We start from the raw sequence: 23,786 nt of genomic DNA on the forward strand, positions 1-23,786 counted from the left end.
TTGGGGTTTTTTAACCAATCCTTACGTATTGAAAATCTTCTTACTCATCACCACAACCTGAATAAATATGAAATAAAACCTTCTTTTTTATTATACAGTCATAGGAAAATTTACTGACTTAACTAACATCTTGAACATAGAAAGCCCAATAAATATTGAGTGATTTTAATGTTTCTTTGCTTTGGACTGTCAGGATGAGTAGTTCTTCAAGACAGTTCCTTGAAGAGAGCTTGGGAGTATATAAAAACCACCAGAACATTCAGGTTAGACCAGTCACTGTTTGAGTAAATTGTTAGTTCTTGAGTAAGTGATACCTCTCTTCTGGGTGCTGACTGGTGAAGAACTGAGAATTAAAAAGAACAGACACTACAGGCAGCATCAGATACTACTGGGGTAAGAAAACACAAGAGAGGATCCTTCTATATCCGTCACTCACAGACACGATGGGTAAGAGCTTTTGAACCGGTGAATGTCATCTCCTGGATTATTTTGTCAGATGATAAGCAACAGTGGGTAGATTCCAGAAATGTCAGCTGTCTACCTTATCGGTTAACAGGTGAACTCAGCACAGATTTATATGCATGGGCATTGACTCTTTCCTCTGGAAGCTGTCCCTTCACTGATGGTCAAATGACACTGCTCAGTCAGTATTGTCCTCAGGGTCCAAGACATTCCCTGTTGATGAGATAAACTGAATGTTTATCAAAGAGACATCTGGCAGCCAGCTGCACCAGCTGCACTGCCAGCTCTGCTCCCTGCCTACAACTCTGCAGTTTTTGGAGAGATAGAAGGTGTTCAGTGGTTGCACAGCTACATTCCCAAAGTCCAGCTGCTCTCAGGTTGCAGACCAGAAAGGCTTCTAAAGAGCACACTGAAATAACTGGGTTGAAATGTAATGGTGTCCTGGAATTGATGCGGTCCTTTATCAGGGGCTATTTTTGCAGAGCTGAGCGAAGAAACAGGAGAGCCTAGGAAGCAGCTGCCAAAAGCCTCCTCAATGTGCCATGCAGATAAGCAGAGGAAAAACACCAGGCAATCCGGAATAGCTCCTGCATGCCCACAGAGTATGCAGATATAAATGCTATAGTACGTGCTTTCTGCATTCATACCTATTCAAATCTGTGCTACTTGGTGATCTGAGGGCACAGGGATCCCTTTTAAATGAACATGGATGTATGGCCCTAGGTACTAAGAGAATCCTTTTGCTCCTAAATGCTTTTCCCTATTTAATTTTAGCTTTCTGTTACGTTAAGCACTCATTCTAGCTAGTTTGTTGACTCAGAGTTCTCAGTATTAACACCTGAGAACGAAATCACAAGTCAGTATCTTGAAATCAAATGTGTTCTTAAAACTATAGAGAAATCTGTGAAGTTTTCAATTTATTTAATTTAAGCTGCCTTAACCTCTTAAAGGACACAGTGTAGTTATCTGTATGTCATTCTATGTATTACTGCAGTGTAATGTGTTTCTTGGGGACAAGGTTTTACCATTATAAGTACTTGCATCTGCACTGTTGCACAGAAGAATATTAAACACATCAAGATAAAAGACAGCACTTGAAAAGTAACAATGTCTTTTGGATTTGGTTTACAGACTGTAAGCCGTAGGAGAGTGTTGTGTTTTTTTAAATCCTATATATATATATGAAAAAAAAAAGCAGCTGAAAAAAAATGTTTTTTCCAGTCGTAGAAAGATTTTTTACCAGTACACAAGCAAAGTATTAACTTTAATGAAAGTAAAATGGATAAAAATAAATTTGAGAAGAATATGAGATGAAACAAGAAGTAACTTCATTGAAATTAGGCAGCTACAACAACAGAGTAAAGTCAAAGTGCACATTTCAGAGTAGGGCCAGCACACCCTGTAGAATATTTATCATTGACATGGATTGTGCAACGGAAAAACACAAGTTAGCTGCAGTAATATTCTCATTCACAGAACACTAACTTCAAAAACTAGTGTTTGGATATTAACAAGAGTGTATTATTTAATGGTTTTCCTTAAATGTCCTTTTCATTTTAGGCATTTTTGACCTGACTACTTTCTTCTACTTCCCCATTTAGGGGATCAAGTCTTAAGAGACAGTAGTTGCATAACATGCATATTTTCTTGCTTTTATTTTCTATCTTAAAAAAAGTTTACCTTTAGACACAAAAGCAAACAAATACAACAAATATCCAATACTTTTTTTGCTTAGACAAGATGGTGTCAATGAAAGCTGATTTTAGTGCTGTTTATTTAGACACTAAAGTGCCCATAAAGGAGAGAATTTATCCTGTTTGCAGTGATATGCAGGTTAAAAATAGCATGGTAGGGAAAAAAAACCACATGATGACAATGTGCCAGATGACAACTAAATGGCCTGGAAATGGAATAGGAATGAATTCTATGTACAGTCATTTTTTCTCAGATGCTCTCATTTTCTATACAGATTTTCTTTTCTTAGTTATCGTCTACTATAGCATGACTCAAAAGTAGAATAGTTAACAGAATCCAGTGTTAACCACAAGTTAGAGATAGGCTACTAAATCTAGAGTTGATGTCTGAGGAGGTGGGAGGGATTGTTTTGTTGGAAACAAATTCTAAATTTTATTCATTAACTGTATTCATAATTATTTCTTTTAATTAACAAGTGAATTTGTAAAAAAATTACCAAAGAAAAGGTAGTTCTAATATTTTGTATATCATTAGTTTAAATATCTCACAGGAAACATTTCTGCTAACACAACTCAGTGTGCTTTAAGAACTGAATTTATTCAAGAGATTGATTGGTTTTCATATTATCTCTTTTCTATCATAGACAGAGAATGTTTTACTATTTTTTTCCTCCCTTAGTTTGCAGAAAGTAAAAGTTAGGGACAAGAAACAATATAGAATCCACTTTTAAAAAAAAAAAAATTATTATCAGAAGTGTTAATCATCAAGCCTAATTAAGACAAATCTTAAGTTGCAAAGAGATTCTGCCTAATTTATGCTAAGAAATGTTTATAAGGAATGTTAATAATGACATGAAAAGAAGTTAGTCTGACTATTGTTACTATTATACACAGAATAAAAGCTTTTCAGAATAAAGCACACTTCAAAATTAGTCTGTGAGTATTCAGAAGAGCAAATTTCAAGTGCTTTGGAAATTTATAATCCTTCTTGTGAAGTTAACATCACTGGCCATATATAGGTGTGTAGTGAAATTAATTTTCTAATATTAAGGAAAAGTCACTGGTTTTCTTTTTAAATCCTCAAGATTATAAATTTTTGAAGTATTTTTCCATTACATATGTTCAAATCCTTCAAATGCAGTACTGTAAATACATTTGCTTCTCCCTCCCCAAATTGATTATGTCTCTATATATTGACTACAGCAATTGCATCATCATTTTCACTATTTAAAGAAACCTGATGGTGGTATCAATTGTATTATTTTGTAAGTGATTTCAGGTCAAAACCCACAGTATTGATTAGACTCCAGTTTTGAAAGAAACAAACACATGGAACATCAATTGCTTTATCTTCCTGTGCATATATGTGTGTGTGTCTCTGTGTGCACATGCGTAGCTGCTTATTTTTATGGATATGGTTTTACTAGTCCCCTGAGGGAATGGTGACATAAATCAGCTAATCATGAGTGCAAAATTATCCTTTGGGCATTTAATTCATTGTCAGAATACACAAAGCCATTTCACCTAAATGATTTTTAAATTATTGAAGAGGCTGAGTACTGTGCTATGTATGGGCTGAAAACTGATTTTCTTAAATACAAAATGGAATTCAGAAGTTATTAAGTATGCATGCTTGCTGCTTTCCTTTGTTGTATGCAGTGAAATCTTCTTAAAGTTGGAGATGTTTACAGTGTTGGAGCTGACTGAACTCCAAGGCTCTTCACTCTGAAGTAAGGATTGTGAGCCCTATTGCTTACAGTCTTGATGGGCAACAGAGAGTCCATGCCATGAGTACATACACAGCTTTGCACTGTTGAGGTCTCACTGCAGATGGCTGTTTCACCTTTTGCAGAAAGTCTCAGGGCACTTGTACTAAATGTTTGAAGACTGTGATTATTTCAGAAAGGTGATAATATTAAACAGTATCTCCACAGAAACATATGTGTACGTAGGATATAGATATAGCTATATATGTAAACATTAAAAAATATGTTTATTAAATAATTTAATAATTTCTTTCTTAAGACTTCTGATTTGATTCTTTCTGCCTCTGAATACAAGATTTAATTTATTGTCATTGATGTGGGCAACATATCTTACAGCTTTCAGGTTGTAAGAGGACTTCTACATAATAATCCTTACTATTCCAGAAAATACCGTCATTCTCCTAGTTCCATGCAGCCCTATTCAAGCAACCTTTCTACACAAATTATGTCTAATGTAATTTCAGAACAATCTCTGGCACTGGCAACCAGTGAACCTCTTTTAGTGTTAAATGCCTTAACAAAGCCTATGGCTGATTTTACTAGAAATAGACTCAAATCTAGCACTGAATTTCACACTATTTCACATATTAAGTCTATGATACAGAGAATTTTGAAACTATTTTCAAAATTAAAAAAAAAATTCAAAAAAACTAATTTCAAAAGGTAGACAGATGGTCAGCTGTAAAAAACAAAGATAAAACCCCACAGGAAAATTATGTTAATGATATAAATTCGTATAAGAAAAAAAAATGTCAACACAACTGAAGGAGCAGTGGTGCACAATTATTTCTGGGACAGGTTTTTGTATCTGCCTTTTTGTGTCTTTGTCAGGACTGGTTGCAGAAACAAAGGTACAAAATAATTAGAACAACAAATCTCAGTTCCAGACAGTATAGCTTGGCAAGATTTTGAAGCTTCTCTAAGATTTACGTTCTTTCAATTTTTGACCGATGCTGAATCAAATGCTCTGCAGATATGGATTTTCTGATTTTTATGGGTTTATTTGATGATTCTTATAAAAAATAAAAGCAGCAATATTGGTCAGTGAAAACTTTTTATATTTCAGTGTGTAATCCAAAAGCATGCTTTATCACTGTGTTCTGCTTATGATGAGTTTTTATAGGCAGAGGTTTCACTTTTTTTACAATTAATTGAGTCCTTGCAATTTTTCTTACTCCTTACTCCCACTTTGAAGATTCAGCAATACACAGTTCGAAAAGTTCCTTGAAAAATTTTATATGGGAGGCTATAGGAAACACAAGAAACCCTCTCAGTCTTACCAGATATGATGACAGAGGATAGCTTTGCAGAATTTTCCACAGTCTGGGGCCACCTTCTCATGTACCCAGTGCTGTGTCAGGATAAAACTTTCTCAGGCAGGTTTTGTATGTCTGTGCTGGCCTCAGACAGAGCCTACTCCTAGTTCTTAAGGATGACACTCGAATCTAACTCACTCATGGAGAGTGGATCATCACTCTCATAACCAAGAATTTAGTTCAGTTATATTTACATACAATACTGTAGTTGAGTATGATATTATTATAGATACATTATTATAGTATTAAAGTATTATAGTTACATCGTAAATCCTGTTAAGAAAACAAGCCCCTCTTAAAAAAACCTGAAGTTGCAGAACAAAGTCTTTCCTGTTTCAAACCTACTAGCTGCTTTACAATCATGTCCCCACTTTTAAAAATTACTTCTAATTTTACAGTTCTTTCTCATGGATATTATTTTATGCATTTAAAATGGTTCTTCAGGTCTGAGATGGAGTTTTCGGTATCTCTGGTCTTCACTTCTTCACTTGAAAATCTAGAGTAGACTTCATAGACTGTTACGCATGCCATTCGTCAAAAGTTGGAATAACTGTTTATTGATTTAGAATGTTGAATTTGAACTGTCATTACCTGTGGACTTTCCCTAAAAGCACTCTTTACATCTTCAAAAATATCTATGATTACCCTGGGGCATATGTTATCCACAGCTCTCATCCAGGGCTCCACTTATACCAGCACTTATATCTGTTATTCTCACAACTAGGAAGTACAGGGTACTGTTGTATTTCTGAGTTGTAATCAGACATGAAGTATGAGATGCTTGCTTTTCAGTTACAATGGGTTCTAAGACATGGATTCCTCTGTATTGCCAATTTTCTCTGAAGATTTCTGTTTGCAGTCATGACTTTCTCATAGGATTACACTTTAAACTGAATGTAAGACTCTGGATAATATTTTTTCTTTTTGATTTGGAATTTAGAGTGTGTGTATATGTATGTGTATATATGTGTATATCAGCTATTAATACAGACAGTTGTACACACACGCAAAAACATTCAGCTAGCTTTCAGAGCTAACTGAAAAGCAAGGTCATTTGAACTTAATTTTATCATTTGCATATGAAAAAACAAAAGTCAGATTGAGGAGCCTTTGAAAAATTTGCATCTTCATAAACAACTGGGAAACCATCACATATTGATAAAAAGACTGCAGTTTTCAAAAATCTATTTTCAACGCCTCCTCCTGTACATAGTGTATCTTCAGTTATCTCTGTATATGGTCTTTAAAGCTACTGTTCATTATCATCAAATTGTTTCAAATGTAATATTTCAAAAATAATATTAATTTAAGGAAAATATATTTAATGTACATTTTATATTTCAAATATAAAACCACATAATGGTTTAGACCTTAAACAAAATTAGGGTCCATAATCACTGTAATAATAAAAAATAAACTGAATGGTTTTCTGGAAGAACAAACTTTCCCAAAGCAATCATTTTTTTCTTTTTTTTTCTTTTTTTTATTCACAGCTGCAAGTTGAATAGAAAAATAAACTTGTTTCTAAGAAAGGAACATATTTGTATTATCTAGTGTGGGACATGATTTAGGAAAGAATACTATAGAGCCAATAAAACATAACGCAAGTGCTTTGTACAGGCATCACAGTAAATTATCCAGCGCTGTTTGCTTTTTCTCCCCTTTACCATGATCGGCGTTTTTCAAATAATTGCTGTAAACTTTCTAATTACTCTTCACTATAAAGCAAATAGTTCTCAGTTGCAAAAATTTTTAAATTAACTGTCATGAAATCATGTTCCTAACCTTTCTAAAGTCCTTGGATGTCATATTCAGACCCATGATGTTCAACATCAGTCTTCACATTTCTATGATTATTAAGTAATGATAAACAGTAAGGTATGCAAATGATATATAATTTTATGTTGCATTCCCCATAGTATATTACAAATCACGCCAGAATTTCTGTGGTCAGGTCATATACTTTGTTAGGTCAGTCAGCATGTGATGTCACTCCCCTGATAACCATAAACATTTTGCATAGATTTTATCTGCTCTTCAAAAGAAACATGTAATTATTGACTAGGCCAATCAGATCTAATAAAATAATAGGGACTTCCAAGTCCTATAAGCATGCAATAATCAAACACCTTTAAAGCTTCCACTGCTGCCTGACCCACTGTATGTCTTTTCAGAAAAGTGCATCTTTTCCAAAAAATTACAAAAATATCACAAACATTTCCAAGATCTCTGAGGCTCACTTGTGCCCCCACCTCCCCTCCTCAGCCTTGCTGTGTGTCTACAAACTTTCTGCGATATCACTGGTCAATGAAGATCATTCTTTATCTCTTTCTAACATAGTTATTTTTAAACTGGTCCATGCATGTTCTGTGACAAGCTCCAGTATTTTCATTGTAGGAAGTAGGACAGTTCTAATCTATCTCAGTAATCAGGGATCTGGATTTTCCACACATAGATACACACATATATCTATTTGTGTCTCTACATATCTTGATATTATCTTAATTAGATTTGAATTAAGGGCTATTTCTTTTGGGCAGTGCTCATACATAATGAAACATTTTAATTTTCAATTGGCAAGCTCAGAGGAGACCTGAGTTTGCAGTTAGAGACACTGCTTTTAATGTAAACAGGAAATGAATAAGAAAATATCAGTGAAGAAAGAGTGAACAGAAAAATTATGGTGAAGTATTATTTAGCTTTTTGTGGTGCTTCATTTTTTCTGTCTTAAAGAAAGATAAAGCCATCTTTCAACTGTAGAACAGCATCCTCCACATACTGGACTTCTACTGATATTTTTAAGTATTAAAACTTTCTGCTCTTGTTTTAAGGTGCTGTAAGATGAGAGGCCCACAATGAAATACCTGCTTTGCTTTACGTTTCCTATAGATCCTGCTGTGGAATATGCCGTATCCACGCTGTTTTCTATCAGGTGTTTTTTGCTCAGTCTGGCTTGCTTTCCAGGCTCAATCCTTTTGGTTGTTTTTTCAGCCGCATAGAAGGAACACTTTCAAGAAGGTATTTGGAGTGGAGGGGGAGGTGGGGAGAGGTGTGTTTTTTATGTGGGAAAGGAAAAGTCTCAAAGATAAGAGAGAAGGAATGCCTCCTTTGCTACCTGCCAATACTTTCTGCTGCTGAAAGAAGTGCAGAATTCTTGAATCCTCCCTCCATGGTTAAGAAATGGGTGGAAGTTATTTGTTAAAAGACCTTACTATCACCAAAAAGTCTCTATTTATAAATATAGACACCAATTTTGCAGTGCATAGATACATAATGCTTTTCTTGTAAACATTAGTAAATCATATTAATTCTGTGGACCAGGTTGTACCAAATTTCTTTTTGTTAAGCAACACTTGCTAATACTGAGGACTTCCAGAAGAAAATAGAACTCAGCAAGGATGATGGGAAGTATACTTTTATGTTAAAAATTTATTTGTACGTTTTACAAAAATACACATGCAAATCTGTCCATTTACCTTTGTACCTATGGATGCATTCTTTCATTATTTGAAAAAGTGATACTGTTTATTTGATTCTGAACAAAAAGAAAAATCAGAGTTATGGTTCTTCAGATGACACACTGGGGACATGCTGTAATTCTGTAGTATACATGCATTTGTCACAAATGAGTAGTTTCTACTATTACCTATGTTGCACAAGGTCTTACCCTGCCTACCATCAGCTCTCCACAGAGGCCACCCTTCGACTCTTCAAGACTGGCTGCTTTCCCATTAGGCAACAGGAATACTGGCTGCTCTAGAGACTGCCCCTGCCACCCACCCAGTCCCCTGACTCCCCTTACTTTTAATCACAGACTTGGTGGATTTGCCATGAGGGGTTTTATAATCTGAGGGCTAGAATAATTACCTAGAGGAGCAGCATATGCAGATGACATCAGAACACAATTTTGGCTCCTATAGCACTGTAGACTGAGAAATCCAAAAGTCCAGGACATAGCACCCCTCTCTATGCTTTGTATCACGCACTTTCTTACAAGTCATTATCTCTGTCTTACAACTGTAAAGCACTTAAATTGCTTAATGACTTTAGCTATGCACTAAGCATGAATTCCAGGGATGGTCATTAGCCTTGCACATTCAGTTTATGCTACACATCTTTATATATTATGTTTAAAAATTATTCCCTATATAATACTTTAGGTGTCCTGCACTGTTAGTGTTGTGAGGGACTGTGGACATCCAGCTCATTAATCCCTTAACAAGTTGTTTATCAGTGACATTCAGGTAGTTCAGCTGCATAACTATAATAGTCAGACTTCCTGCTCTCTAGGCCTGCATGCAATTTCTTAAGCCTAAAATCTGAGGTCACATTTCTCAGGAGCATTTTATTATCTAATGTAATTTTAAGTATCTTGCACAAAAGTCATTTTCACAGCCTCATGTGTTCCTGGAGCAAAGAGTAAGTTTTGCTTTTGAATGCTCAGTTTTAGACCCAGATAACCAGCAGTATCTCTATTTGACCTCTATTCTGGTGGAACTGATGGCAAGTGAACCTCTCTGAATCCAGACCTCCCTCCTGATCCCACATTACAGGACATACAGGCAACCTCAGTTTGTTTCTCAGGTCTCACTCCTGCAAACACCATGTTCTCAGAGATGTGCTTTGGTGCAATTATTTAAAATGGTTTAAGACAATATCACTTCACCAGTTTAAGCTCTGCCTCCTGGCCAGAGATTGCTGCAAGGAACGTGTAGGTTAGAGGTGAGGTTTGTTTGTATTGAGATAATAGACTATGAATTAGGGCAGGAGAGACACAAACACATGTCCTGTTCTACTATGAAGATGCTAAGCTCTGTGAAGAAGTCTGGCATACTGCTATTGGCATTAACCTTTCAAATTTATTCAATTAACTGAACACCTTTACATAGCTGACTGACAGATCTTTTTTGTGTTGTTTAGGGCTACTTCCAGGTGTAAATCCACTTGCTTTCCTAGACCCATTTGGCATGAAGGCTGAAGTCTGCTGGACAGTTTTGGTGTGCTAAGTCTGTCTAACTAATAAATTTATCCAGTTGTAGGAGGAGACCAATGGCCTAGAACAAGCATGCCACTCAGCCTGACAAGCCCAAGGACATTAAAGAAGACATTTTACAAGAACACTACATGTCATTAGAAATGACAGGCTATATGCTTAAATACAAACTCAAGACCACCAATACAACTTAGCATTTCCAGTAGCAACAATCCAGTTACCAAAGTTAAATACTATCAGTTCAAAAGATGATGGAAGCAAAAATGAGACACATTTGAAAGGTTTGAGTAGCTGCAAAAATAAAAGCTGGACTTCAAACTCTACTCTTATCTAAAACACATTGCCTATGTGTTACATACATTGTGAGAACCTGCAAGGAGAAAAAGAAAACAACAACAAAAAAAAAAACAAAACAAGAGAAAAAACAAATTAACAAAAAGAAAGAACGCCCCCAAAAAAACCACCCCAAAGCCCATCAAACCACACGAGAAAGAGAAGGGAAAAGGGTTGAAAGGCTGAAGAGCTGAAAAGTGTCATTATTAGTGTTCCTAAATGTATATCCAGCTTTTCTTTCCTTGGTTTCCGGAATCAGGCAATTAAATAACCATTGCAACTTCAATGTTACTAGTCTGTATGACTGCAGAAAAATTAGAAAATGATATTTTAAAAGGCTTGGTATTTAGAAGGCAGATAAAAATGGATCACGTATCTGAATGTTCCATAGTTTATCTTTCTAAAAACCACCATGATGAACTCTTTGAAGGTCTCAATGCTCAGAATCATCAGAAAAAGAAAAGAGTAACCTTCTTTCCAATTTTGCCTTTCATAACTGTGGCCTGTTCTCCCTGTTTTGTGTTCATGGCTGTACATCTGGCCTGAAGGCCATGGATGCTGGAGACATCGCACTCCATTGGTAACTAGATTTACACAAAAAAGTTGCTTTGATTTGAAAAATTGGTTTTAATATACAGGGACAACTGAGGGCCACTGGGGGTTGAACTTCTTTATATATATGATGGGAAGGCATTTGTGGGAGGCTGTGCCCTAAAACAAAACTAGATTGGCCTGTTTCCATGATATCCATGCAAAAGTTATTGAAATTAATATGAGTCATTAAATGGATTTCAGAGCTTTCTAAGACAGATCAAAAGGTGCAGCAATACAACTGAGTCTAAGGGTTTAAAAAACTGAGGCTGTAGTGAACTGCTGCTATGTAACATCAAAAACATTAGATTAAATCACAAAATCAAAATACACACACCCCAAGCAAACAATCAGCTTACATTTTCATCAACCAATGGAAATCGTACCAACTACATTTCATGTTGACAATCATACAAAAACTCAGTGTTACAAATTAAACATTGTAAAATAAAGTACAAACATATTTTGCTATGTTAGGAATGTTTATTTTCTCACTAACTAACTTATTGTTCCCAAGCATTACATTCCCAGCACAGCCACAGTGAACACAAAGCAATTCCAGCAATGTGGCCCAGGATCTGGACAGCTCACTGATACCCAATGTAGAAAGTACAGTAGCAGCACTTGTTTCCAGTCTTACCCTCCGGGTGTGGAGTAACAGCCTACCGTCATTTATTCGAAGCCTGAAGCTTTTAACAGAAGGTAGTTCACCGGGGGATCGAGCAGGCATCCCACACCTGACCGATCCCAGGCTCTCCGTGCTTTGGCGGTGCTTTACCCGCGGGCCACGAGGAAGAGCAAGACCCGACTCCCGCCCCCCGGGCTTTCTGTGACAAAGTGTGAACGTGTTTCTGTTCTCAGCACGTTTCGCGCTGCAAAACTCGTGAGACACCTAAAAGGACGCTTTATGCATTAATTTTGGAGGTTTGCCCGTCTAAACTCTAAACCCAAGCTCCGGGCGCCTCCGCTCGCTCCAGGGGCTCTGGCTGGCTTCCCTTCGGCCGCGGCGGCGGAGGGTGCGCGGCGGCAGCTCCCGTGCTGCCGCCGCCGCCAGCCCGGCTCCGCGGGAAGCAGCGCGGAAGCAGCGCGCAGCTCGCGATCAGCAGCGTTTGGGATTTGCTTGTTCCCTCCCTCCAGCAATCCCAAACTCCGTGTCAACGCGCTTATTTCCTCCTGCCTCCCAAACAAGCTTCCTGCCCGCGCTGCTGCTGCTGCTGCTGCTGCTTCTCGCCGACACCACCCGCCCCGCCACGCCGCCGGTTCGCGGGCGGCCCGGGACGGTGGCGGCGGGGGCGGGGGGCGGCCCGCGGGCGGCCCCGATTGGCGCAGCCGGCGCACGTGGGCCCGCTCTCACGCCTCGGCGCTGGCAGCGCGGCTGCCGCGGCCGCGGGGCACGGCACGGCGGGGCTGGGCACGGCAGGACAGAGGAGCGCACGGAGCTTTGCTCCGCGCGGATCCCCGCGCACCACCCGCGGCACTGCGGCGAGAAGAGGGAGAGGAGCCAAGCGGAGCCTGCAGAAAGGTGGGTGTGAGGGCGGCAGTCGCTTGCTGCGGGTCGCGGTGGCCGTGGGGTGAGCGGAGGCGGCGTGCCCACCGGTTCCTTCGGAGCTGCGCCGCGCCCGCCGCGTTGGCGCTGCCGGCTGCCACGGCGCCCGCGGGAGGAGCTCTCCCGGGAGCGGGGCAGCGAGTTAACGATTAACTCCGCGGTGGTGTCCTCCGCCCCGACCCGGAGCCGGGAGCGCCTGGGCGCCCTAGGGGGGCCGGGCCGAGGCAGCTCTGCACCCTCGGGGCGAGGCGCTGTTCCCGTGCCGCGGGCGGGGGCGGCCGCCGCCGGAGCTGCGGAGCTCAGCCGGGGCGGGCGGTGTGTCCGGCAGCGCAGCCCCTGCCCGCGCCGTCGGAGCGGTGGGAGCGGAGCGGCGGGGTGTCCCGGCCCTGCAGCCCACCCGGCAGCAGGATTTGCTTGTACGCCGGCCCCCCAGTCCGCGTTACCGGGAGCCGCTGGGCGAGTGTGAAGAGCAGCACAGAACCGGCCAGCCAAACGTTAAGCAGCTCTACCGGTCCCCTTCCAACACGATGTTTCAGGAGTAACCTTGACAGTGCAGTGAAACGGCCACTGCCACCATCCCCGCCTTCTGTTGGAACCAGCTTTGCTAATGGAAAAGTAAAACCTACAATAGCTGTCGTCTTTATCCATTTGTATTGTGCTGATGCTGATGAGGTCTGAAGTTCAAGGAAATATTTACCATTATTTAGAGAAATGTGGGGGTTTTTTCATCATATTGTGCCCCCTGTCAAGCAGAGGAGCTTAAGTTTTAGGAATTTTATCGGTTTGCAAACCTCTCTATCTTTTTCTAAATATAAGCTGTCTTTTAGGTCTTCAACTTGACTGTTTTCCTTTAGTGAGTCAGAGCTAGTGTTACTGCTTTTCATTGCTTGAATAGGCTTCACAGACCATGACACCTCTCTTAAGAGTTTTAAGAATTGTTGCTCATGTGATGAGGATCATCTGGGAACTCTGCCTGATGTTACTGAGGCAGACAGGGCCTTATCTTTTTCCATGATGAAATACTGGAAGATGGCAATAAGGTATCTTGTTTCTCTTTTGATTATGACATCTAATCAATGCTGTAGTTTCCAAGCACCCTTTAACTCTGTTTTTTTTTTCTGTAATGGTAATAAGTTCTTTTAATGAGGCCCTAAGAACTCCAAACATGGAATTTATTTTTTTTTTAAGTAGTAAACACAGAAGAGATACTTGTGGTAGTTTGAGTGCAGGTAATCATGATGGTGAGCTGGGATTTTTTTTTCCCTCACCTTCTGTGAATATAAATTTACAACTTCTTGCCCCTAGGAAGAATGATCCCCCGTGGGGCTGATGCTAGTCTGCTTGATAAATTTCTTGAAAAAGTTACTTTCAGTGAAATGTTTTAGCACCTTTCTGCTTGGGGGAATGCAGTTATGGTGTAGTTATGCCACACTAATTTCCCTTCTGTATACTGTTGTTTTTTTATGAGAATATACCTTAAAAGTTGGATGGCACCTTTAAAGATGCACTAAGGGAAGACAATGACAGTAAAAACTACTGTGACATTTTGAGGTAGATTCCCAAGGTGAAGGAATTTTCAGGTGGGAAAATAGCCTAGGAAGAATTGTACTGTGGAAAGTAGGGGGTGTTTTACACCTGAGTAAGAGTGTTTGCTGTGGAGACTGAGTTTGCTCTTTACTTGTACGTGTTGATTACTCCTCTCCATTTTCATTTATCTCCAAGTTTCTGACTGTGTCTCTAGGCATGGTCTGGATTTGAACATCTAGAATCAGGGAAGTGAGATGATAATATAGTAATATGTGCTATAGAAGGCCCAAGAGAGAAGTATTTTACATTCTTTTCTTCCAGATGTATTGATGTTCAGATCATCTCACTCTTGTGTGCATGTGGGGCATATGCTATTTATAAAATCCTCAGTATGAAGATTTTTCTTTTTCCTGTGCCGCGGGTTGAATATTTTTTCTTTGCACTACTTCAGGCTACTAATATGAGAAGTTCACTTCTTAAGATAGATTCATCAATAGATACTTCTTGTGTTTGTATTGTTGTTACTAGATTAAAGTGTATGTTTTAGAGAATTTAAAAATACCTTTTTTAAAAAATGCTGCTTAGAAAACAGCATTTTTCTAATGGGATGAGACATCTTCTATTTTATTATGAATAAAATTCTGTGAAATGCCAACTGGAAAATAATAACAGTTAGTCCGTTCTGGGGGGAGGCATGCTGTCTAAATAATAATGCATTTGTTCCTTTGTAATTTAATGTCTGTTTCCAGTGAATAGCTGGTAAGCTAATGTTGCCAAGGTTGTAAAAAAGTGTTTTAATCACAGTTTTGGAAGCCTGTATTTGGATAACATGATGGTAAGACAAACGTGTCTTCTGTTTTTAATCAGACAGGAATGTTATAGCTAAAATGTGTACAGAGACAAGTCAAGTCCTTCAAGAGAACACTCAATTTACCTAGTCTTTGATTGGTGGTCTCTAGTGATGTTGGGGATTTGAAAAATGGATGAACTAAAAAACCTTGGCATTAATTTGTATAGTAGCCAGATATGCCAGTGGATTCATTAATACACTTTTGCATATGACTGCAGCAGGCAGTGCTAACTGTATAGAAGCATGTTTAAATTTAGGCTTTAGGGTTGTCTACTTCTTGTTGTTTTGAGTCAGGACATTCAAACTAGGGTTAATCTAGTATCTTATCAGTACTAACAAACAGTGCCTGTTTGTTTCTGGTTGCTTCTTGTGTAGCATTCCTTGGTTATACAGATCTTTAATATGGAACTACTAAACCTTTTTTTTTTTTTTTTAATCCCCAACAAATTTCTTAAACTTGGAGAAAAGGAGAGGAAAATAGTAACAATAATTCAGACCAAAAAATATGTTAACAAGAGAAGGGACTATTGGTTTTCCTACCCAAATAATGTCATGGAACATTTAGGCTGTGATGGTTTTGGCTGGTTTTAGGGGAGTGGGAAGAAGGACATTACCTCTTGCTACCTTTTTATAACTCCTCTAGGTAATCTGCTAGCACCGAAATGAATGATAGTTTCTCAGGAGGCAAATGGATTTTTGAGGTTATATATGTGTAACAGAAATAAACTCATGAAATGTATTCACTGGATAACTGAGGGCCAAAAAGAGACCAGGCCATTTAACCAAATAATTGTATTTAAACTCTTTCAAAATTGCCATTACCCTCTCTCCATCCGAAAAATCTATTTCTGATAGTCTGCTTTCTTTTTCCAGACTCAGTTGACTTTTGGCATATGTTGTTCGTTGTGGTGCTCTAGAGCTCATAGTTGAACCTTAAGCTGCCTTTTGTTCTGTCTTAAGCTTAGGCAGACAGACATCCTCTGCTGAGGTCTTTGACACCTACAATGCTGTGGGGCTTCTTTGTTGTAAGTATAAAAGATAGCAATTCCTTTGCAAATGGGATAGTGTACTTTCCCTTTCATAATTTTTCTTGGCATATAGTGTTGGGAAAAGATTCCTGCTATGCTGAAGGTCTGGGAGCAGTTTGGACCATAATGTTCCTGGAAGGGTGAGCTGTGTTCTTTACAAGATAGCACTTGTATTGGATTTCTGTTGTTTGGAAGACCTTGGTTTATATATATATGTATGTTTAATGTTGTCAGCCTCAAACTTTCACGTGTAGATAGTAGTAATGCAATGTCACTAGCACAGGGGAAAAAATCTAGACATTTCTGTTCTGTAACATTTTGATTACCATAATAAAACAGGAGCATTGGGAGTGTTTAAGATTGCTCAGTGATGCAGAATTCTTACCAGTGGCTCTGAACGTGAGTTATTAGAAGTTTTACTGTGATTAACCGATATGAATTAAAGTCCAGCCCTGAAAGCTGAACTTCTTTTTTCTTGCCCTTTAAATAAACTTCAGGTGTTTTCACTTCATTATCTCTTCTTAGAGCTTGGGTGTGTTTTTTATATACGTGAAGTTTCCAAGTAGCATAAAACACATAATGTAGTTATAGCCAGATCTGTTAATAATAGGGAAACCCCAAAATTGCATATATATGTATGAAACACTTAGAATGGAGAGACTTTGCAAAGCAGGTTTCTGGATAGGTTGAGTTTTTCTTGTCTGTGCATAAACCAGTTCAATTAAACCTGTATCACAAATAAATAATAAACTTGTTTTGGATTAGATTTCAGTATAAGAAGTTCATCTACTACTTCAGTTAAGCTGAACCAAAATAAACACAGTTAAATTATTAATAAAGTTCTGCTGCTGCAGAAACAATTCTTTTTGCTTGAAGCATCACCATAAGGTAAAATTGGAAATGTCACTTTGATAAAATTTGGTATTTGCCTGCAATTCATCTGCAAAAAATAAATACTTACAGTATTTTCTTGGTAATGGGGCTGACCAACAAGTTTGTTATTGATTCGTTTTGGGTTTGAGTCTCCTTTTCAGAAGCAATTCTGTCCTCTGCATGCAGGTTTCTGTATCTTGCAATTACTTGCTTACAGAACCAAAACAGTAATTCCCTAAGTTTACATACTGGTTTTTTTCAGTATTTTCAGTTGCAAAATTGAAAAGTAATTCAGTTTTGTTTATACCTTTCCGCTTGCTAGTGTATTTAAGAGGAGGGGAAGAATAAACAATTGGCCATATACAATCCGCACTTGGAAACTCCCTCTTGATAATTAATAGAAGTAGTGGGATGTTCACAAGCTTCCTCTTGAGTTGTTTGCCTTTGTGGGCGATTATCTGAGCATATCAGCTTTCTGTATTCACTTAAAGGGACACAGTGCTCAGTTCAACATCGTTAATCGTATATAGAAACAAAGAATATGATGAGTTATTGACAGAATAAAATTACACTGTTAGAGTGAGTTCCTGTTAGTTCATTTATTTTCTTGAGCTTTTATGGCATGCTCCTGAAAGTGTAGTAAGGTGTTCAAATGCTCTAATATGCTCAGAGGTCAGTGACTAGTCTGTTAGCACCTGTATGACTTTAATTTAAATATGGCAAAGAATTTTGTGGAGTGGGAATTTGTTCAATATAGGTTAACAATCAACTCTATCCTCTAATAGCATACACTTATTATTCTGTAGGATTCCATGTTGGGGCCTTATCTTTCAGGCAACATGCAGTGGAGAAGGGATGGATGCTCAGAGGAGATGTGCTCTGCTCATGCCTGGCAGTGCAAAGGGGCTTCTTTCTGACTTCCTCGTGGCCATCAATTCCATCCTGATAGGCATCCACTGCAGGTGGGCTCTGTACCTGTGGCCTTTGACACTTTTTTTCATTGAATGAAAGTTACAAGATGGAAACAGACAAAAAGGTGTCTGGTATTTTTCCATAGGGAAGGACCAACAAAAGAATTTGTGTTCAGCTGCCCTTAGTCTCTTAAGGACAGATTTAAAGGTAGGTGTTGAAACTCAAAATTCATAAATTAGTTTTGTAATTTTAAAATCTATATGCTGAAGTGTTTGCCTGAACAAAGCAGTCTGACTTTGAAATACAAAAAAAAAAGAGAAGAACACAGGATCATAGAACAATTGAGGTTGGATGGGATCTCTGGAAGTCTTTTTTTTTAGTTATATCACACCATTTTATTTAGAAGAAAAGCTGTGTTAAGATTAGCTTGTTTTGGACAGTGCTCTTGGGCACATGGTGTGATTCTTGGGGTTGTCTGTGCAGGACCAGGAAGTTAACTCTGATCCTTGAGGGTCCATTCCCACACAGGGTATTTGATAATTTGTTTTGGGAGATGTAGAAAGGAAATTGCTGCTTGTAAATATAGAGGCTCACTAGTTAGAGGGGATATCAAAGAAAGGAGACTTTGTTTTGTAAGGAGACAGCTGAGTGAGGTCAGAGAGGCATTAACAAATGGAATTGAGTTTGCTACTAGAACTGAAGTTTTCCTAACTTATGTTTTTTTGAGCCTTCTTAAATAGGAACCTTTTCAGAACCATCTTATATTGTGCCTAAGATTTTGTTTTTGTCTTGATCAGTATGGAAGTTCACTTTCAGTGTGTTCTTTGGGCAACAATTATTCTTGACTGATTTTAGTAAAACTCACAACTTAAGAGAATTGAAATAATGTGTCAGTCATTCATTTAAATTTTGAAAACATCAATTTTACTGTAACCTGTGCACATTTGCAGCTGTTCAGAAGTGACTGTCAGAGAAGCAAAGTGATTCGACAGCATATGAAGTGCTGGATGCTTCTCACATCACTGCTAATGTAGTATGATCTCTATTTGAAAAACGTAAGCAAGAGTGAATATTTACATGTTTTAAATATTTTTTTCTGGATGACAAACTAGTTTGGCTATGATATCAGAATGAGATTGCTCTAAGTTAGGGTACTTGCATTGCTTTCAATTTACCAGGACCTGAAATACACATACAGAAATTCGTGATTTAAGTGTGTGTTTTGAAGTTTCAGACTTTTTATTTAACTCCAGTGGAAACTAAAGGCTGTAATTGACTTCACTGAGACTTGAACAGAGCAACTAGGTATGCTTTATCCTATGGAGTTGCTTTCCTTTTCTCTTTCCTATGCATTTAGTTAGGCTTCAAACATTTATTTAATATGTAACTGTGGGACTTAAGTGACATGTTTCTTAGATACTAAGTTCATAGTTACAGTACATAATCTATTCTTGAAATACCCAAATCTAAGATTAAGGATTTTTCTTAGGTGATTGGTTGTATCTTGCAAAATTGTTAATTAACTTACAGTTTAGACACAGATTGCATTTGTGATTCAGTCTGAGCTTAAAATTGGAGTCTTTTATGTCAATCCTTGCATTGGCTCTTGTGAGTCAACACTGTCTACTTTAGGTACGTGATTATCCCGTGACCTGAGATGTCCATGTTTCCTGTCTAGTCAGAGGAAGGAGTTTGAAGCCCTGAGGGCATAAATTGCAGCATTATAGTTTCACAAAATAGTAATGACATTACTTCAGTAGGCAGTATTAAAAAGCATGAACAGAAATAGCTTTTATGTGAGTTGAGAGTAAGGCAATACAATTTTTTGCCTTTACTGTGTTAACTGAAGCAGGCTATGTCTGTTGGGTTACAGCTCATCATGGCACATGACTGTCCTTGCATGCCCCAATTTATCAAGGTGATACTGTATTGTGGATGGTTCTTGTCCTCAGCCCAGGGGATTAGTTGCATGGGAATGTCTCTTGAGAAAGCTTTGTGAAGGTAAGATTACTGATTATCTCTGAAATTCCTCAGGATGAAGTTAGGACCTGTGACTTAATTTAATGGTGTGATGGAATCTCAAATATGACATCTAACATCTTAAAATAAAGATAAATCCCATGTGTCCAATGATTTAACTCAGAGCACTTATCTGACCAACGGTTAATATGCCAACCCTTAAAGGATTAAGAAACCAATATGTGTATACCTTGATTAAGGAATCTAGTAGATGCAAGCTATGTAAAGGGTACTTCAGATCCTCAGAAGAATTACATAAAAAACTAGTTTAAAGTTCTATTCAGTTGTTAGACAATGTTTCATTTTAGGGGAGAAGAAGTAGGCTATTAAAATATTTTAGACTTTGGTAACTTTTAATTAATTTTTTTTTTGTAAAAATTATACATCTTAATCTACTAAAAAGAAAACTTTAAAGATTATATCTGCCAGCTAAGAAATGTCTTGATTCTATTTACTTTTTTCCATGAAAGAAAAACATATATGTATTTACATATGATGCATGTACATACACCCTCCCTCCCCCAGTGGACTTAGTCATATCATATAAACAACACTACCTTAAAGTGTTTTTTTTTTTTTTTTTGGTTGTTCTCGTGAAAGAGACAGTAATGTTTTGAAGTGAGAGTAGAAGTGCTTATGATGGTTCCAGATATCTATGAGTCTAATCCTGCTTCTAGTTACTTCTGTATAAATCTTTTCATTCTTATAGAAACAACCGCTTACTTGTGAAAGTGGGCGGGTCTGGGCTGAGACAGGGCTTCTTCCTGTTGGCCTTCTGCACTCCTATTAGGGAGGTAGTAAGAACATGTTTGCACCTCTGCTTTCTGTTTCTTGCAACTAGTTTATTGGGGAGCTGACTTGGTTTTCTGGATATTTGTGTAAGTAAAACTGGGAATTCTCCAGTAATATCAGACATTTGTTTATTTCAAATTTCTCCCCTATGGAAGCTCATGAGGCAGGGTATATCAAGATGCTGAAATAGCTTGTGATGAGTTGCTTGTTTCAAACAGTAATAGCTGATACCTTCAAACTATAACTTTAAAATACTGACTGGTTTTTTTGTGTGAAAGTAGTCTTGTTGCTTATTTAAAAGGTAACTGTGCAGTTTCATTTTTTTGTTCTTTGTATTCCATTTAAGTTACAGTGAAAAGTGCAGGAATGGATTGTCTTTGCCAAGTAATCCAGGTACCACTTTGAGTGCTCTGTTAGGCTTCCTTACAGCCCTCTCTGAGCAGTGATCAAGCTGAGGAATGCAGTTGTGCAACTCTGTAACACAGACCTGGTTGTCCCACAAGTGCTTAGCAGATGCTGAACTCTCCCATACATCCGTGAGCTGGGTGTGGCAAACCCTCATTTGCTGCTGAAGGAAATGACCTAAAGTTAGTTGTATAAGCTCATATTCTAAGGTAAAACTGTGATAATAATGCATTTCTAGTTCCTTTTTTATAGATTATCAGTGTATCAGACTTTTAAGCAATTTGGAGAAAGACTTGTAATCAACTCAGTGTGCATTTGAAGTGCCCGTGGTATTAGAATTTGTGAATTTATGCCATGGAGAATCTTGCCCAGTGTTTAACACAAACTTCTTCCCCTTTCCAGTTTATAACAAACCTTATACTTAGGCTTCTAAAGTAAAATAGGCAGTGATGTATGTGGAACTGTTTTTCTATCTCTTTCGTTGTGCGCCTGTTGTGTCTTCCTCTGGAGTCTGACATAGTTCGTGCATGTGCCCTGTACATAATCTGTGCATGTCTCTACACAGAAGTAAATGAAATTTCACAGGTGGAGCAATAAGAGCCACCCTTGTGAAGGTGTACTGTGTGGGTATTTCTTGGGGACCTGGTTTGGTAACCAGTTACGAGTGCATTTGCTCACTTCCTGCTGGTGACAAAGCACTAAATCCTGGGTTATTTTTCTATATGTACTCCCCACTATGTCGATTTATTTCATGTTCTTACAACATAGGCATGTCTGAGCTTAAAGATGTGCCCAGTTTTGACGCGAGTACTCATATTTATTTTTGCATTTTCATTTAAACATTTACCCTTTCTCCCTCTCCAAAAGGTTGGTATGAGGTAGGGTTGATAGTTGATGTCTGTTACGACTTTGAAGGGAACCTTTTTCTTCTCATAGAGGGATAAGTACATAATTTTGCTTGCAATAAGAGGTAAATCCTTTTTTTTTCATTCAGTGAGCTACCCTGAGGAGGGGGTAATAGGGATCAGAAAAGTAGAAACCAAACTGTGATATAATGTATTGTAGTAAGGTATTCTGAATAAAATTTTCTGAAAATGGAAAAGAAATATTATATGACTCCCAGAAAGTACAGCAGTCACCTTAGAAATGTGTCTGAGATGGAAGTGACAGTTAAGTACCACTGAAACATGGAGAGGTGCAATTAGTAGCCATCAGAGCTGTGTAAGCTATTGGGTGTGTTTATCTGATTAATGAACCAGTAGCACTGGTTCAGTTGTCCTCCTTGGACAAAGTCTCAACTGTGTCTAATCTCTGTCTAATATCACTCTTTGTTTTCTGCCTTTATAATTTTGTCTGTTTTTTCAGCATTTCTCATTATTTCTCATCTTCTTGACCTTTTTGTGTGTCTTTAATCATGAGGCTGCTCTCTTTCAAACCTCATTTAACAGTGCCCTTGGACTTCTTAAGGGACTTCATATGTGTATATTTCCCTGCTGTGCATCATCTTAAACGTTAACTTTGACATCTTTGGACAAAAAACTTTGACTAGAGATTGACTTCCATCTTTCCTCATGTTCTTATTACCTTATCTAAATAATCATACCTTTCTAGCTTGTCTTAGAAACAAGATAACTTTTGGGGAGAGTAAGATGTGACCCAGGTGACTGGAAAAGGGGAAACATTGCACCCACCTTCAAAAAGGGTGGAAAGGAGAACCCTGAGAACTACTGATCTGTCAGTCTCACCTCTGTGCCTGGGAGGGTCATGGAACAGATCCTCCTGGAAGCTCTGCTGAGGCACATGGAGAACAGGAAGGTGATGTGGAACATCCAGCATGGCTTCACCAAGGGCAAGTCCTGCCTAACCAACTTAGTGGCCTTCTGTGATGGGGTGACTTAATCAGTGGACAAGGGAAGGGTTACAGATGTCATTAATGGACTTCTCCAAAGCCTTTGACACAATCCCCCACAACATCCTTCTCTCTAAATTGGAGAGAGATGAATTTGATGAGTTGGACTGTTGCATGGATAAGGAATTGGTTGGATGGTCACATTCAGAGAGCAGTGGCCAACTGCCCAGAGTCACAATGAACATCAGTGACAAGTGGTGTCCCTTGGGGGTCTGTATTTGGACCAGTGTTATTTATATCTTCATTTAAAACAGAGGGATCGAGTACACCCTCAGCAAATCTGCAGATGCTTCCAAGCTGAGTGGTGTGGTTGACACACCTGAAGGATGGGATACCATCCAAAGGGACCTGGACAAGACTGAGGTAGGTCCATGGGAATCTCATGAGGTTTAATAAGACCAAGTGACAGGTGCTGTTCCTGGGTGAGGGCAGCCCTCAGTATCAATACAGGCTGGGGCATGAGCGGATCGAGAGCAGACCTGCCGAGAAGGACTTGGGGATGCAGGTGGATTAGAGGCTGGACATGAAGTGGCAATGTGACCTTGCAGCCCAGGAAGCCCATCGTGTTCTGGGCTGCATCACGAGAACCATGTCCAGCAGGTTGAAGGAGGGGATTCTGCCCCTATACTCTGCTCTGCTGAGACCCCACCTGGAGTACTACATCCAGCTCTGGAGTCCTCAGGACAGGAAGGACATTGACCTGCTGGAGTGAGTCCAGATGAGGGCCGCCAAGATGGTTAGAGGGATGGAGCACCTCTCCTATGAGGAAA

At 38.7% G+C, this 23,786-nt stretch overlaps 1 protein-coding gene across 1 annotated transcript in view; it reads left to right on the forward strand.

The window, feature by feature from the left end:
* The first annotated feature begins 12,574 nt into the window (after positions 1–12,574).
* The window catches only part of STXBP6 (syntaxin binding protein 6), a 105,581-nt gene continuing 94,369 nt past the window's right edge, over positions 12,575–23,786 (forward strand). Inside the window, exon 1 of the mRNA XM_027638076.1 lies at positions 12,575–12,677. The gene's annotated coding sequence lies outside the window, so the exon portion shown is untranslated. The remainder of the gene's footprint in view (positions 12,678–23,786) is intronic.

Source organism: Corapipo altera, unplaced genomic scaffold (assembly GCF_003945725.1).
Source record: "Corapipo altera isolate COAL_440 unplaced genomic scaffold, ASM394572v1 23, whole genome shotgun sequence".
Classification (NCBI taxonomy): Eukaryota; Metazoa; Chordata; class Aves; order Passeriformes; family Pipridae; genus Corapipo; species Corapipo altera.